The following is a 13,871-nucleotide window of genomic DNA, read 5'->3' on the forward strand; positions in this document are numbered from 1 at the left end:
TCTAGTCTGGAACATTCTGTTTTCTCTCTGTGTGCTCATCAGAAACACTCAAGGTAAGTGGTTGGGGTCTCCCTGCATTTCCATTCATGTAAATCTCCACATTTCCATTCATGCAACTCTGCATTTCCATTTGTGCCACCTCTGTCTTCCTAAAGCCCGGCTCTGATCACCATGTCTTCTTACTGGGATGTTCAGTGCCCTCCCATTGCCATCAAGTGAGTTCAGACTCCTCTTCCAACCAAGCCAAGTCTGTCTTTCAGGTCTTTATCCCAGGTCATTTTAGCCACATTTTAGCTTCTCTAGGCAACATTTTGGTAATGTGTTCAAATTTACCTTCCAATGTGCTGATTATTTCTTTAGCTGTTTCTTTTCTTTTTTCTTTTTTTGTAAGATGGGGTCTCGCTCTGTCACCCAGGCTGGAGTGCAGTACTGTGATCTCAGTTCACTGCAACCTTTGCCTCCTGGGTTCAAGCAATTCTCCTGTCTCAGCTTCCCGAGTAGCTGGGGTTACAGGCATGCGCCACCATGCCTGGCTAATTTTTTTTTTTTTGGCAGCTTCTTGCTCTATTGCTCAGGCTGGAGTGCAATGGTATGATTGTGGCTCACTGCATCCTCTGCTTCCTGGGTTCAAGCAATTCATGTCTCAGTGAATGACTCTTTCACTGAGATGTGGGTTCATGTCTCAATTTCCCAAGTGGGTGGGACTACAGGCATGTGCCACCATACCCAGCTAAATTTCTGTCTTTTAAGTAGAGATGGGGTTTTGCCATGTTTGCCAGGCTGGTCTCGAACTCCTTGAACTTAAGTGATCTGCCTGCCTTGGCCTCCCAAAGTGTTGGGGTTACAGGCTTGAGCCACTGCACCTGGCCTCATTGTCTGGTTTTTGAGAGATTTTATTTACTTTCTGGACTGCTAGACAATGCATTGAAGATTTTTCTTCTTTTATCCAACATTTTAGACATTTTACAGTGGTTAGGATTTGCTCAGTCTAGTCCATACCATTGCCAGAAGTCTGCTAATAGCACCTTTGTCTCTCCCTTAGGGCAGTTATTCTACTTTGTTGTCTATTGTAGATGTTTGCTTATCTTTTTCCTTTTGTTGGACTGTAACATTTTCTTTTGTGAACCATGTGCCCGTTACTATGACTTGTGAAATAACTGATTCAATATCAATGTTCAGGGAATGGAGTACCTAGAAGGTGGAATTGAGCTGAATTTGTGGGTCCGTTTTTGCTGTGATTGGGAGCTGCCTTTGACAAGAGATGCTATGTCATGCTGCAATAACAAACAAGCCTTGCAATCTCAATGGCTCAACAGAATTAATGTTTATTTCTGCTCTTGATGTCATCTGATGCGGGTCTTACACTCCTCCAGGGCAAGTCTCTGCCTCGTTGGGGATCCGGGTAGCTATGCCATCCGGGATGCATGGTCTTCATAATCACAGTGACAAGTGGAGAATGCTGAGTAAGGTTTTCAACTGCCAAGACTGGACATAGCTGCCATCACTTCTGACATCCTGTTGACCAGACATGGTCACATGGCTGCACCTATATTCTGAGGCTGGGAAATGACTCTGTAGGTGGAGACATCTTATCCATCAATCAATCTATTATCTATCTATCATCTCTCTTTATCTGTTTATCTATCATCTTTCCTCTCTATCTCTTTATCTACCATCTTTCTTATCTCTTTATGTATCTATCTGTCTTTGATCTATCTATCTAGCATCTTTCTTTATCTATGATCTATCCATCTATCATCTGTCTTTTTATCTATCTATCTATCTATCTATAAATATGTCAGAGATATTTGAACCAGAGTGACTCCATCTTGAGTGAGGGCTAGGAAAATGAGCCTGGGACCTGCTGGGCTCCATTCCTAGAAAGTCAGACATTCCTAGCCTCTAGATGTTTACGGTTAAGGGAACAGATTGATAATGTTGACTAAACAGACCCAGACTCAGGAGTGTCCTGATATCCTGATATCTTGAGAACAGACACATTCCCAATTTTGCTTTAAAGATAATAATACTAATAATACTTATTCTTGCAAAATATAGTCATTAAGAAAATTAATCCTTTATCACAAACCCTTGTAGCAGAGAACATCTCCCCATCATCTATGTTTATCCTATATATAAACGAATATTTTACCTAGGGTGGACGTGTTCCTCCTCCTACTTTTGGGAAAACGCCCTACTTTGTCTGGAGTAGCTCTTTGTTCTTGCACCACTTTTGCTTTGCTTTGCACTGTGGACTCACCCTGAGTTATTTCTTGTGGGAGATCCAAGAACCCTCTCTTGGAGCCTGGATCAGGACCCCTTTCTGGTAACATATCCATCTAATTATCTATCGATCTATTCACAAACAAAAATATTTAACAGGACTGGAGCAAAGATTGTTCACTGGTGTGCTTAAAATTGTGTCCAGGTGATTCTGATGGATACCGCTTTTTGGGAATCCCTGCACAGACTAGTGACAGGAGCAGACCTGGCAGACTCTGTGTTATGCACAGAGGGCAGCAAGAAATATTGTGTACAAAGAGGTGACCGCTTCTCTCCCAGCATTTCTGGAAAGGTTTCCTGGCATATGAGGAAAAGGAAATAAACAGTTATTATTATTATTAATTATTAAATTGAGACAGAGTCTTGCTCTGTCGCCCAGGCTGGAGTGCAATGGTGCGATCTTGGCTCACTGCAACCTCCGTCTCCTGGGTTCAAGTGATTCTTCTGCATCAGTCTCCCCAATAGCTGGAATTATAGGGGTGGGCCACCACGTCTGGCTAATTTTTATGTTTTTAATTAGAGACAGTGTTTTGCCATGTTGGCCAAGCTGTTCTGAAACTCGTGATCTCAAGTGATCCACCTGCCTCAGCCTCCCGAAGTGCTGGGATTGCAGACCACAGCCACTGAGCCTGGCTGGAAATAAACAGTTATTGAATATCTACCATGGTCATCTTCCCTAAGTCTCAGAACAGTAATGATGGTGTTATTATCTCCATTTTGGAGAGTAGTAAACTGAGGCTAATTCACTTGCCCAAAGCAACATAGCTAGAAAGTGGGAAAGCTTGGATTTTAACCCAAATGAAGTGGTACTTGAGTTGTATCTTGAAGAATGAGTGATGTGTACCAGCTAGTTTTTGACACAGAATTGCTGAGTAACAGGCCACCCAGAGCCTCTTGTTAAATCAAACATTTATTCTCATAGACCTGTGGATCTGCCTGGGGTTGGCTGAAATGGACTGATCTTGGCTGGACTCCACTAGTCTCCCTGGGGGTGGTTGGGGACTGACTGATAGAGGCTGGATTCAAGTAAGGTGTGTATGCTTTACGGACCAGCAGGCTGGTCTACATTGTGCTCTCATGGCGATGACAAAGACACAGGAGGGTACGTGGGAATTTCTGAGACCTCTTAAAGCCTAGGCTTGCACGTGGGACCCTACCACTTCCACCTCATTCTGTTGAGCCAAAGCAAGTCACGTGGTCAAACCCAAAGTCAAGGGACAGGGAAGTGTGCTCTGCCATTTTCCTGAGGGGACATGCAAAATTACATGGCAAAGACAGTGGATAAAAATAAGGAAGTGGGAAGAACTGGGTCCTGTAATATAGCCTAATGCTCGTGGATTTCCAAGAAACTTGGAGGCAAAAAAGGAAAGTGAATAAAGAAGAGGACAGAGAAAAAAGAAGAGAAAAGAAAATATTTGTTGAGCATTTATCCTATTTGCAGGCTACGGGCACTAGGATATTTTTCTTTATTTTTAATTTTAGAGGCAGGTTCTCACTCTGTTGTCCAGGCTGAAGTGTAGAGGCACGAACCTAGCTCACTGCAGCCTCAAAATCCTGGGCTCAAGCGATCCACCCGCCTCAGCCTTTTAAATAGCTGGGGCTATAGGTAGATACCACCACACCTGGCTAAATTTAAAAATGTTTTTAAGAGAAAGGGCCTGGCTACGTGTCCAGATTGGTCTCAAACTCCTGAGCTCAAATGCTTCTCCTGCCTTGATCTCCCAAAGCACTGGTATTACGAGCATAAACCACCACACCTGGCCTCTAGGATGTTTTTCGTATATTTGATTCTGCCTTTACAATCACCTTGTCTAAAATAGGTTTTAGTATCTCCTTTTTGGAGAGGAAACCCCCACAGCAGTTCAGAGGAGTGAGGAAACTTTCCCATGGCTACTTAATGATCATTGTAGAGCCAGAATTCAGCATGGATGGAACTGGAGGTCATTCTGTTAAGTGAAATAAGCCAGGCGCAGAAAGACAAATGCTGCATGTTCTCACTCATATGTGGGAGCTAAAAACTTTGATCTCAGGACAATAGAGTGTAGAATGACAGTTACCAGAGGCTGGGAAGGGTGGGAGGTAGTGAATGAGAGGCTCATTAATGGGTACAAAAATACAGTTAGGTAGAAGGAATGTGTGTTTTTTTTTTTTTTTTTGAGAAGAAGTCTCACTCTGTCACCCAGGCTGGAGTGCAGTGGCGCTATGTCGGCTCACTGCAACCTCTGCCTCCTGGGTTCAAGTGATTCTCCCCCCTCAGCCTCCCAAGTAGCCACCATGCCCGGCTAATTTTTGTATTTTTTTTTTTTTTGAGACGGAGTCTTGCTCTGTCACCCAGGCTGCAGTGCAGTGGCGCTATGTCGGCTCACTGCAACCTCTGCCTCCTGGGTTCAAGTGATTCTCCCCCCTCAGCCTCCCAAGTAGCTGGGACTACAGGCACCTGCCACCATGCCCGGCTAATTTTTGTATTTTTTTTTTTTTTTTTTTGAGACGGAGTCTTGCAAGCTCCGCCTCCCAAGTTCACACCATTCTCCTGCCTCAGCCTCCCGGGCAGCTGGGACTACAGGCGCCCGCCACCACGCCCAGCTAATTTTTTGTATTTTTAGTAGAGACGGGGTTTCACCATGTTGGCCATGGTGGTCTCAAACTCCTGACGTTGTGATCCGCCCGCCTCAGCCTCCCAAAGTGCTGAGATTACAGGCGTGAGCCACTGCAGCTGATCAGGAATAAGTGTTAATGTTCAATAGCAGAGTCGGGTGGTTATCGTTAACCACAATGCACTGTATATTTCAAAATAGCTAGAAGAGAGGACTGGAAATATTCCCAACACATAGAAATGATAAATACTTGAGGTTATAGATATCATAAATACGCTAACTTGATCATCACACATTCTATGCTTGTGAAAAAATACTATACACGCCCCACAAATATGTACAAATATTATGTATCAATAAAAAATAAAAATAAAAACAAAACAAAAGCCAACAAAACAACACAAATTGAGATCTGTCTCTTTCTTCAGGCTGTGCTTTTGCCTGTAAAACAGAGGTTAGTAACTTTTTTTGCAAAGGGCCAGGAAGAGAATGTTTTATGCTTGGCAAGCTATCAAATCTTTGCAGTAACTCCTCAACCCTGTCATAATAGTGCCAAAGCCGCCATTGCAATGCATAAACAAATGGACATCGATATATTCCAGTAAAATGTTATTTACAAAAGCAGGCAGTGGGCCGTAGTCACAGGATAGAGTTTTGACAGTCCCTGCTCTAAATCGCCTCCTTTTATGGGGTCTGGCGCAATCCTGGAGAGGACTCTAGACGGAAAGAAAAACATGTAAGAGGATGTGGATGTGTGGGAGCCTATGATGGCTTCAAGAGAATGGAGAGGAATTTGAGGAGATGGGGGCAGATGGTGCTAATCTGAGGCCTGGGAATTGAGAGAACAGAAGATGCTGAGCATGTATTTGGAGCCTGAGTCATCATGGGTCTACTTGTTGAGCAAAGCTCTACCATGGATCAAGGTCTTTGCTAGGCTCTGAGAGCACCCAGCAGAAGGTGAAGATCAGTTATTGTCTTTGAAAGACGATTTGGAAGGAAGAGAGAGACCTAGAAAGAAATGGTAAAAGAGTAAGAGTGCGCAGAGTGTGGAGGCAGTGAACTTCTGAGTCCCATATGAGAACACTTTAAGTGAAGTCCTATCATAGGGTATGATTTATGGTGCTTTATTATGTTTTTTGTGAGACAGGGCCTCACTCTGTCACCCAGGCTGGAGTGCAGAGGCGTGATCTTGGCTCACTGCAGCCTCAACCTCCCTGGCTCAAGCGATCCTCCCACCTCAGTCTCTTGAGTAGCTGAGACTACAAGTATGTGCCACCACACCCAGCTAATTTCTGTATTTTTTTGTAGAGACAGGGTCTCACCATGTTGCCCAGGCTGGTCTCACACTCCTGGGTTCAAGTGATCCTCCTGCCTCAGCCTTCCGAAGTGCTGGGATTACAGGCATGAGCCATCATGCCTGGCCCCATCCATGGCTCTTGCTGGCCCAGAGACACAATGACCAGATAGAACCAAGCATTGCCCATTGGGCAGAGAATCAGAGCCAACGAAACAAATGCCTCAATATCTTTCTTAAGAATTTCTTAAATGTAGACATGTATTTTTGGAGACTGAAGCTGGTACTACTATTTGAAAGAGTTAACACATTCCGCTTGGAAAGGAAAAACAACCATGTGGTGACAAAGAATTCGTTCCCTTCTTTGGGTGGCAGCCACAGGATTCCTCGCCAATTAGTAGCATCTGGTCCTCATAGAAGCTTCATCCCTGGGTGAGCTGGCAGGTACCTCTGGATGTGACACTCTGTGAAGTTCCTGATGGCCCATCTGTGATGTCTTCCCTTCCCAGATACCACAGTCTTCCCTCCCCCTTTCCAACCCGTCTGCCTTTCATTTGAAATATTTTTAAACACTTAGAACTGAAAGCAGGACTATCTCCAGCTTTTTTTTTTTTTTTTTTTAAGAGACTAGGGTGAGATTCTGAATTGGTTTTTCCAAATTTAATAAAAAGAGATAGCTATGACAGTAATAGCTATGATTTGTTGAGCATATATATATGGTTTTATGTAGGACTTATGTTCAACGTTTTGCATTCACCATCTCATTTAATTATCAAAACAACAGTGTGAGGATGGAGATGCCGTTATTACTGCAATTAACAAAGGAGGAACTCATGTCTCAGAAAGGTGCTTCCCCTGGCCAAGGTCATGCAGTGCCTAAGTGTTGGTGCCAGGATTCTGGTGTTGCGTGAGTCTACAGTTCAGACTCCAACATCTTACATATGGGGAGATCTGAAATTCAGGTTGTATAGAAGTAGAAGTTTAAATGGTGACATTTCGGAGAGGGGAGTCCCTTTTTATTCAGTTTTTGGGCAAAATTCAGGCCCCATCATTCTGAGGGGTCCCTTCCTAAATTTTCATAATAGTACAGCATACCTTATAATACTGTATACTGTTTGACAGATTCTAAGATGTTTTTACAGATATTAAAGGACATTAAGAGGCTGTCCTTGGCTCAAGGAGCTCCAAGAGTCCAGTGCTTTCTTAATGTGAGAAACAAATTCACCCATCCAAACCCAAAGAATAGATTCCCTGGAGAACAGCAAACTTGAGACTTTTAATGACAGTCTTGCAAGATTGGGTGTCTGATAGGCAGGCACACCCAGCACACTTTCAACAAGCAATTTATCCCCTAGTGTGCAGGTCCCTCTCCTGGTTCTTCACAGTCTGAGTAATATGGGGTTACAATCTTCCTGGATGTCACCTATTGGCTGTTGGGTAGGGGCTTCACGTGTTTTCTCTAGGGTTATCTTGCTGCATTTTGTTGTAGCCCACAATGCATTGCAATCCTAGTTAGCTCATGGGCTCTTCAAGTCTTTGACTTATGACCTTAGTAGCTGGGCAGACTGATAAGAACAGACAAAGTGGGCTATTTTGCAGGCTAGTAAACCTTCATCTTAGACTAAACAACTTTGGTTTTGGTGAGGGCAGCTAAGTGGGGGGATAAGTAGGCCTTGCCTATCCAAGCAGGGGCCTAGTATATCCTGTTTTTTCTGCAGTTTGGTGACCTAAGCCGGTTTAAGGAACTTTGTCTTGGAAATGAACTACTGTATACATTATTTCCTTCATTTAGATTCCTAGATATTTTATTTTCCTTTTTTAGGAAGATTAGGGCTATCTCCTAGAACTCTTCTATACCTACTGTTCTCAGAAATTCCAGTTTGTCACAGCCCTCCCCTCCTCCCCCAGCCCAGCCTCCCCAACCCGTCTAAACCTAATTAACCGACTGTTTTCCAAATAGACTCTGCTGTGAGGGTAGGAAGAGAATGAAGTCCAGCCTGTGATTCAGACACATCATCTTCATTCATTGGGAAAGAAAAGGCCTGGGTCTTAATGAGAAATAAAGAATTCTACAGACGAATCCTTCAGTTTCTTGTCAAAGGCCCAGATTGAGAAATTTAGAGTTGCCCAGCTTGTGGTCTTTTATTTTAAGTAACAGTGGGATAAATGGGCTCTGGTAGCAATCGAATAGACTAGTTATCTTCCTAAATTGATGATACATCTGGCTACTTCACCCCTTTTCAATTTCAAATGCAATTTGTCTGAAGCCTCCAATTTAAACCACAGAGATCTTCTCTAAACTAAATAATAGGCTACACAACTCGCTGGCTTCCCATGAAAAGACAAAGGGGGGTGTGTGTGTGTGTGTGTGCGCGCGTGTGCACGTGTGTGCTTGCATGCACTTGCACGGTGGGGATAATGGATTGACGTTGATGAGAAGAGATGCATTCCAACTGATGATTGAATTTAAAGCTCTTTCATTTCTATGGGGAATTTAGGATCTGATGAAATTATCATTTCTACTGGGCGCGGAATGCCATGGATAGAGACTTGGGGCCTTGGATAGCTGAGCAATCCTGGGCAAACCTCTACCGCCCTCTCTCCATTCCACCCCTGTGCTGGTTGCAGGGTTCATCATAGGTCTCTGAGGCATTTCTGGGCTTCCTAACTGGTGCTCACCTCTAGTATCGTCATCTCCATCCCACTTCCAAGCACCTGCCAACAAGTATTTTTTTTAACGTGCAAATCTGCTCAGTCACTTCTCAGACACACCCTTGTGTCTTACCTGAAAGGGGTCCAGATCAGGACCCCAAGAGAGGGTTCTTGGATCTCATGCAAGAAAGAATTCAGGGCGAGTCCATAGAGTAAAGTGAAAGCAAGTTTATTCAGAAAGGAAAGAAATGACGACTGGCTACTCCATAGACAGAGCAGCCCCAAGGGCTGCTGGTTGCCCATTTTTATGGTTATTTCTTGATGATATGCTAAACAACGGGTGGATTATTCATGCCTCCCTCTTTTAGACCATATAGGGTAACTTCCTGACATTGCCATAGCATTTGTAAACTGTCATGGTGCCAGTGGGAGTGTAGCGGTGAGGACGACCAGAGGTCACTCTCGTCGCCATCTTGGTTTTGGTGAGTTTTAGCCAGTTTCTTTACTGCAAGCTATTTTATCGGTAAGGTCTTTATGACCTGTATCTTGTGCTGACCTCCTATGCTATCCTGTGACTTCAAAGGCCTTAATGGTCTGGGAATGCAGCTGAGTAGGGTTCAGCCTTATTTTACCCAGCTGCTATTCAAGATGAAGTTGCTTTATCTTGACACTTGTGGGCTTCTTATTGCTACTGAATTCGGAAGAGACGCCGGGTGAACAAAACCTTCTTCCAAGTGCATCCACAACCAAAGTGTGTCGTCTTCTTCATCCACTGCAAACACCTCCCATTTCCAGGACGTCGTCTGTCTCTGCTCCCCAAGGGCCCCATTGCTCTCCCACCTTGACCCTTGTCCATCATGTTCCCAGTGCCAGAAAAATCTTACTCCCTCCTCCTTCCACCTACTCATGCTTAACAGAAGTACTTTTCTGTTTCTGGAATGGCACAGCATAACATTTGTAAGAGTTGGAAGGATTCTTTGAAGTTGGGAAATTCAATTGCTATGGAAATGCTATTTTCTCATTTCCAAGTCCTCTGCAAGATCCTGCTCAAATGTTGCTTCCTCTGGAAGCAGCCTCTCACTCTCCTGGCAAGTTATAGGTGCTTGAGAAATGTGTGATACGTTAATGCATGAATAAATATATGGGTGGAAGAGCAAAAGGTCTTTTTACTTTATTGTGTCCAATGCTATGGAGTCACAAACTCAGTTTTGTTTTTGTTTATTTCAGAACTAAAGATGAACTGGTCCAACTTCAGTCGGAGAGAGAGTAGGTGACTTAATCAATGTCACCTGGTGACTTAATCAACGTCACGTGCTGAATCAGCACCAGAAGTAAGTAGGACTAGAACACAGGATTCTTAATTGTGAGCCCAGACCTTTTTCTTCACTTCCACATCAGCAGTTCTGTTTGTTACATCTACGGGGCTTCTTCGGGCAGTGGAGACTGCTTGGCCACTTGGCGGATTCCTCTTTCTCACTGCATGACTCTTGTAAGACATCGTGTTAATTCCCTCATTCCACGGAACTTTCTTGAGTGACTGTTACATGTGGGACTTCAAAGCTGAGAAAGACACAGTCTGGACCCCCAAGGACTTCCGGCTAGATGGGAAGTAACAAGAGAATGTAAGGGGAACACTGAACAAGAATTCTAGTGTGGGGAGGGGTGAGAGGTTTGGGGATATCCTTTCTGAGGATGAGGCATTTAAATTGAGCCTGGAAAGTGAACAGGACCTTCCAAGAGGACTATGAGGGTGAAGAGAGTGATCCCTATGGAGAGACGGTCATGTACTGAGGTCCTGTGGCATGAAAGCTCATGGTGTGTTTGGGGTCACATGTCTGGAGGAGAGGATTGACAGTGGGAAGGGGATCTGAGAGTGTAAGTGGGGTCAGCTGGCCAGGGGCGATGTGTACCTTGCTAAGGTGACTGTATCTTGTCCTCTGAGCAGGGGGATGTATTAGTGTGCTCCGGCTGTCATAACAAAGTACGACAGACTGGGCTGCTTAAACAACAGACACTGGTTTTCTCACACTTCTGGAGCGTTCAATGTCAAGGTCAAGGTTAATGTCAAGGTGTCAGTAGGATTGGTTTCCCCTAAGTCCTCTCCTTGGTTTGTCAATGGCCATCTTCTCTCTGTGTCTTCCCACGGTCACCTGTTATGTGTGTCTCTGTTCTAATCTCTTCTCATAAGGACACCAGCCAGATTAGATTTGTACCCACCCCATGACCTCCTTCTACCTTCATCATCTCTTTAAAGACCCGATCTCCACATACAGTCACATTTTTTTCTTTTAATTTCAATAGTTTTTGGAAAACAGGTGGTTTTTGGCTACATGGATAAGTTCTTCAGTGGTGATTTCTGAGATTTTGGTGCACCCGTCACCCGAGCAGTATACACTGTACCCAATATGTGGTCTCTTATCCCTCTAAAGGACTGCAGACACCTCCCATTTCCAGGACATCGTCTGTCTCTGCTCCCCAAGGGCCCCATTGCTCTCCCACCTTGACCCTTGTCCATCATGTTCCCAGTGCCAGAAAAATCTTACTCCCTCCTCCTTATGTTGGAGTTAGGACTCCAACATATGAATTATTTTTGGCCCGGGGTCAGGGGGGTGTCACAATGAAGCTCATAACAGGGAGCAAATGGAGGTGCTTTTAAAAAATTTTTATTTTCAGGAGTTATTTGAAACACTTGATTCTCATTTTCTTGGCTTGTGATGTGTTCTTAATGGCATTAATCCTTCCTCAGAAGGGCCTCTAAATATAGATGCCATCTGCTGCCAGGCAATATGTTATCACTGATCACCCACTTAACAATTACTTCCTTCTATGCAAGGAGGAGAGGTTGCAGAGACTCGAGGGGGAGGCACACCCTCCATACAGCCTTCAGCCAGTGAGAAGCCAGGGAAAAATCCTGCAGTCGGGTGGGACTCCGGGGCCTCAAGATGATGGAATGTTGCCAGAATTCCAAGACTCTGTGATTCTTGACTAGCCGGGCACTTGCGTCATGCTCGTTGACTCAGAAAGAGGAGTTCCTCCCCCTTCCTGTAAGTCCCGAGCACCAGCAGAAAACCGTGATGGAAATTTCCGCCTATTAAAAAAAAAGTTCCTTCTTAAAGAGCAAAGTGGCACGTGCCAGCCCCGGTTGATGGCATCTCTGCGTTGATTAAGGGGAACATTCATTGTCCGGATGTGCGTGCCCTGCCCTCTGATGTGATGTGGGTTGCTCAGAGGACACCTTCCTCCAGCCCTGCTGCAGAGCCACTGCCGGCTGGCTTATTCCAGCACTCTTGCTGTGAAGGACAATTTGGCCTTCCATTAATTACTTTCTGAGTTCTAGATTTCAATTAGAGAGTTAATTACTTTTTGCCATATTGCCCCCATTAAAGACATTTTCACTATTAAGTCAATTTGTTAGCATTGAAGAGCTTTGCCAAGACAGAAAAGTTATTGTCCACAGAGCCTCCCGCGGTTGCTGTTGACTCCTCCTACTTTGAGGTGATGAAGTTGGAAGGTCTATTTTAGATTTGATTTTTCATTCATTTAGCAAATATTCACGAACCACTTACTTTGTGCTCAGTGCTGAGGGTATGGAGGATGTGAAGGCAAGTCAGATGTGGTCCTTGCCTTCAAGGGGGTCAAGAACTGGTAGAAAAGGGATAAAATGAAAGGAATAAATCAGAGATGTCAGTATTGGAGTCTGGGCATGAGCAAAATATCCAAACACAGAAGATGACGAGGTGATTAATTTGGGAAGCATGTTAGCCTGTTCTCACACTGCTGTAAAGCCATATCAGAGACTGGGTAATTTATAAAGGAAAGAGATTTAATTAACTCACAGTTCAACATGGTTGGTGAGGTGACAATCATGGCAGAAGATGAAGGGGACAGTAAGGTATTTCTTGCGTGGTGGCAGGAGAGAGAGAACTTTTAAACCACCAGATCTTGTGAGAATTCACTCACTATTATGAGAACAGCATGGGGGAACCACCACCATGATCTAATCGCCTCCCACCAGTCGTTCGTTCCCTCAACACCTGGGGATTACAATTCGAGATGAGATTTGGGTGGGGACACAGTGCAAAACCGTATCAGGAAGTCTTTGCGAGGTTATGAAATTTTACATAGGTCTTGTAGGATGCATAGGTGTTTGCCAGCCAGATAAGAAGGAAAAGGTATTCGTTTCATAGGGATGTAATAAAGTATCACAAACTAGTGGCTTAAACAACAGAAATGTATTGTCTCATGGTTGGGCATGGTGGCTGATGCCTGGAAGCCCATCAGTTTGGGAAATCGAGGTGTGAGGATCCCTTGAGCCTAGGAGTTTGAGACCAGCCTGGGCAACATTGTGAGATACCACCTCTACAAAAAAAAATTTTTTTAATTAGCTGGGCATGAGGCCAGGCATGTTGGCTCACGCCAGGCATGTTGGCTCACTTTGGGAGGCCAGGGCAGGTGGATCACCTAAGGTCAGGAGTTTGAGGGCAGCCTGACCAACATGGTGAAACCCTGTCTCTGCTCTGCTAAAAACAGAAAAATTAGCCAGACGTGGTGACACATGCCCGTAATCTTAGCTACTTGAGAGGCTGAGGCAGAAGAATTGCTTGAATCTGGGAGATGGAGGTTGCAGTGAGCTGAGATTGCACCACTACACTCCAGCCTGGGTGACAGAGTGAGGCTCCATCTCAAAAACACAAACAAAACAACAACAACAAAAAATTAGCTGGGCATGATGGTGTGTGCCTATAGTCCTAGCTACTCAGGAAGCTGAGACAGGAGGATCACTTGGGTCCAGAAGTTCAAGGCTGCAGTGAGCCATGATTGCACCACTGCACTCCAGCCTGTGCAACAGAGTGTGACTTTGTCTTTGGAAAAAAAAAAAAAAAAAGAGAGAGAGAGAGTAATTAATCGTTTCATAGTTCTGGCATCTAGAATTCTAAGATCAAGCATGGTGGCAGGGCTATGCTCCCTCTGAAGGCACCAGGCTGGAGGGATATGGTGGTCCAGGGATCTCTCCTGGCTGCAGTTAATTCCTTCCCTGGCTTGTGGTA

At 44.5% G+C, this 13,871-nt stretch overlaps 1 long non-coding RNA gene across 1 annotated transcript in view; it reads left to right on the forward strand.

Moving 5' to 3' along the window:
- Window positions 1-13,871, forward strand: part of LOC117072563 — an 88,365-nt gene that overhangs the window by 26,235 nt on the left and 48,259 nt on the right. The window contains exon 2 of the long non-coding RNA XR_004432857.1: window positions 10,051-10,154. This is a non-coding gene — a long non-coding RNA (uncharacterized LOC117072563). The remainder of the gene's footprint in view (window positions 1-10,050; window positions 10,155-13,871) is intronic.

Source organism: Trachypithecus francoisi, unplaced genomic scaffold (assembly GCF_009764315.1).
Source record: "Trachypithecus francoisi isolate TF-2019V2 unplaced genomic scaffold, Tfra_2.0 Lachesis_group4, whole genome shotgun sequence".
NCBI classification, from domain to species: Eukaryota; Metazoa; Chordata; class Mammalia; order Primates; family Cercopithecidae; genus Trachypithecus; species Trachypithecus francoisi.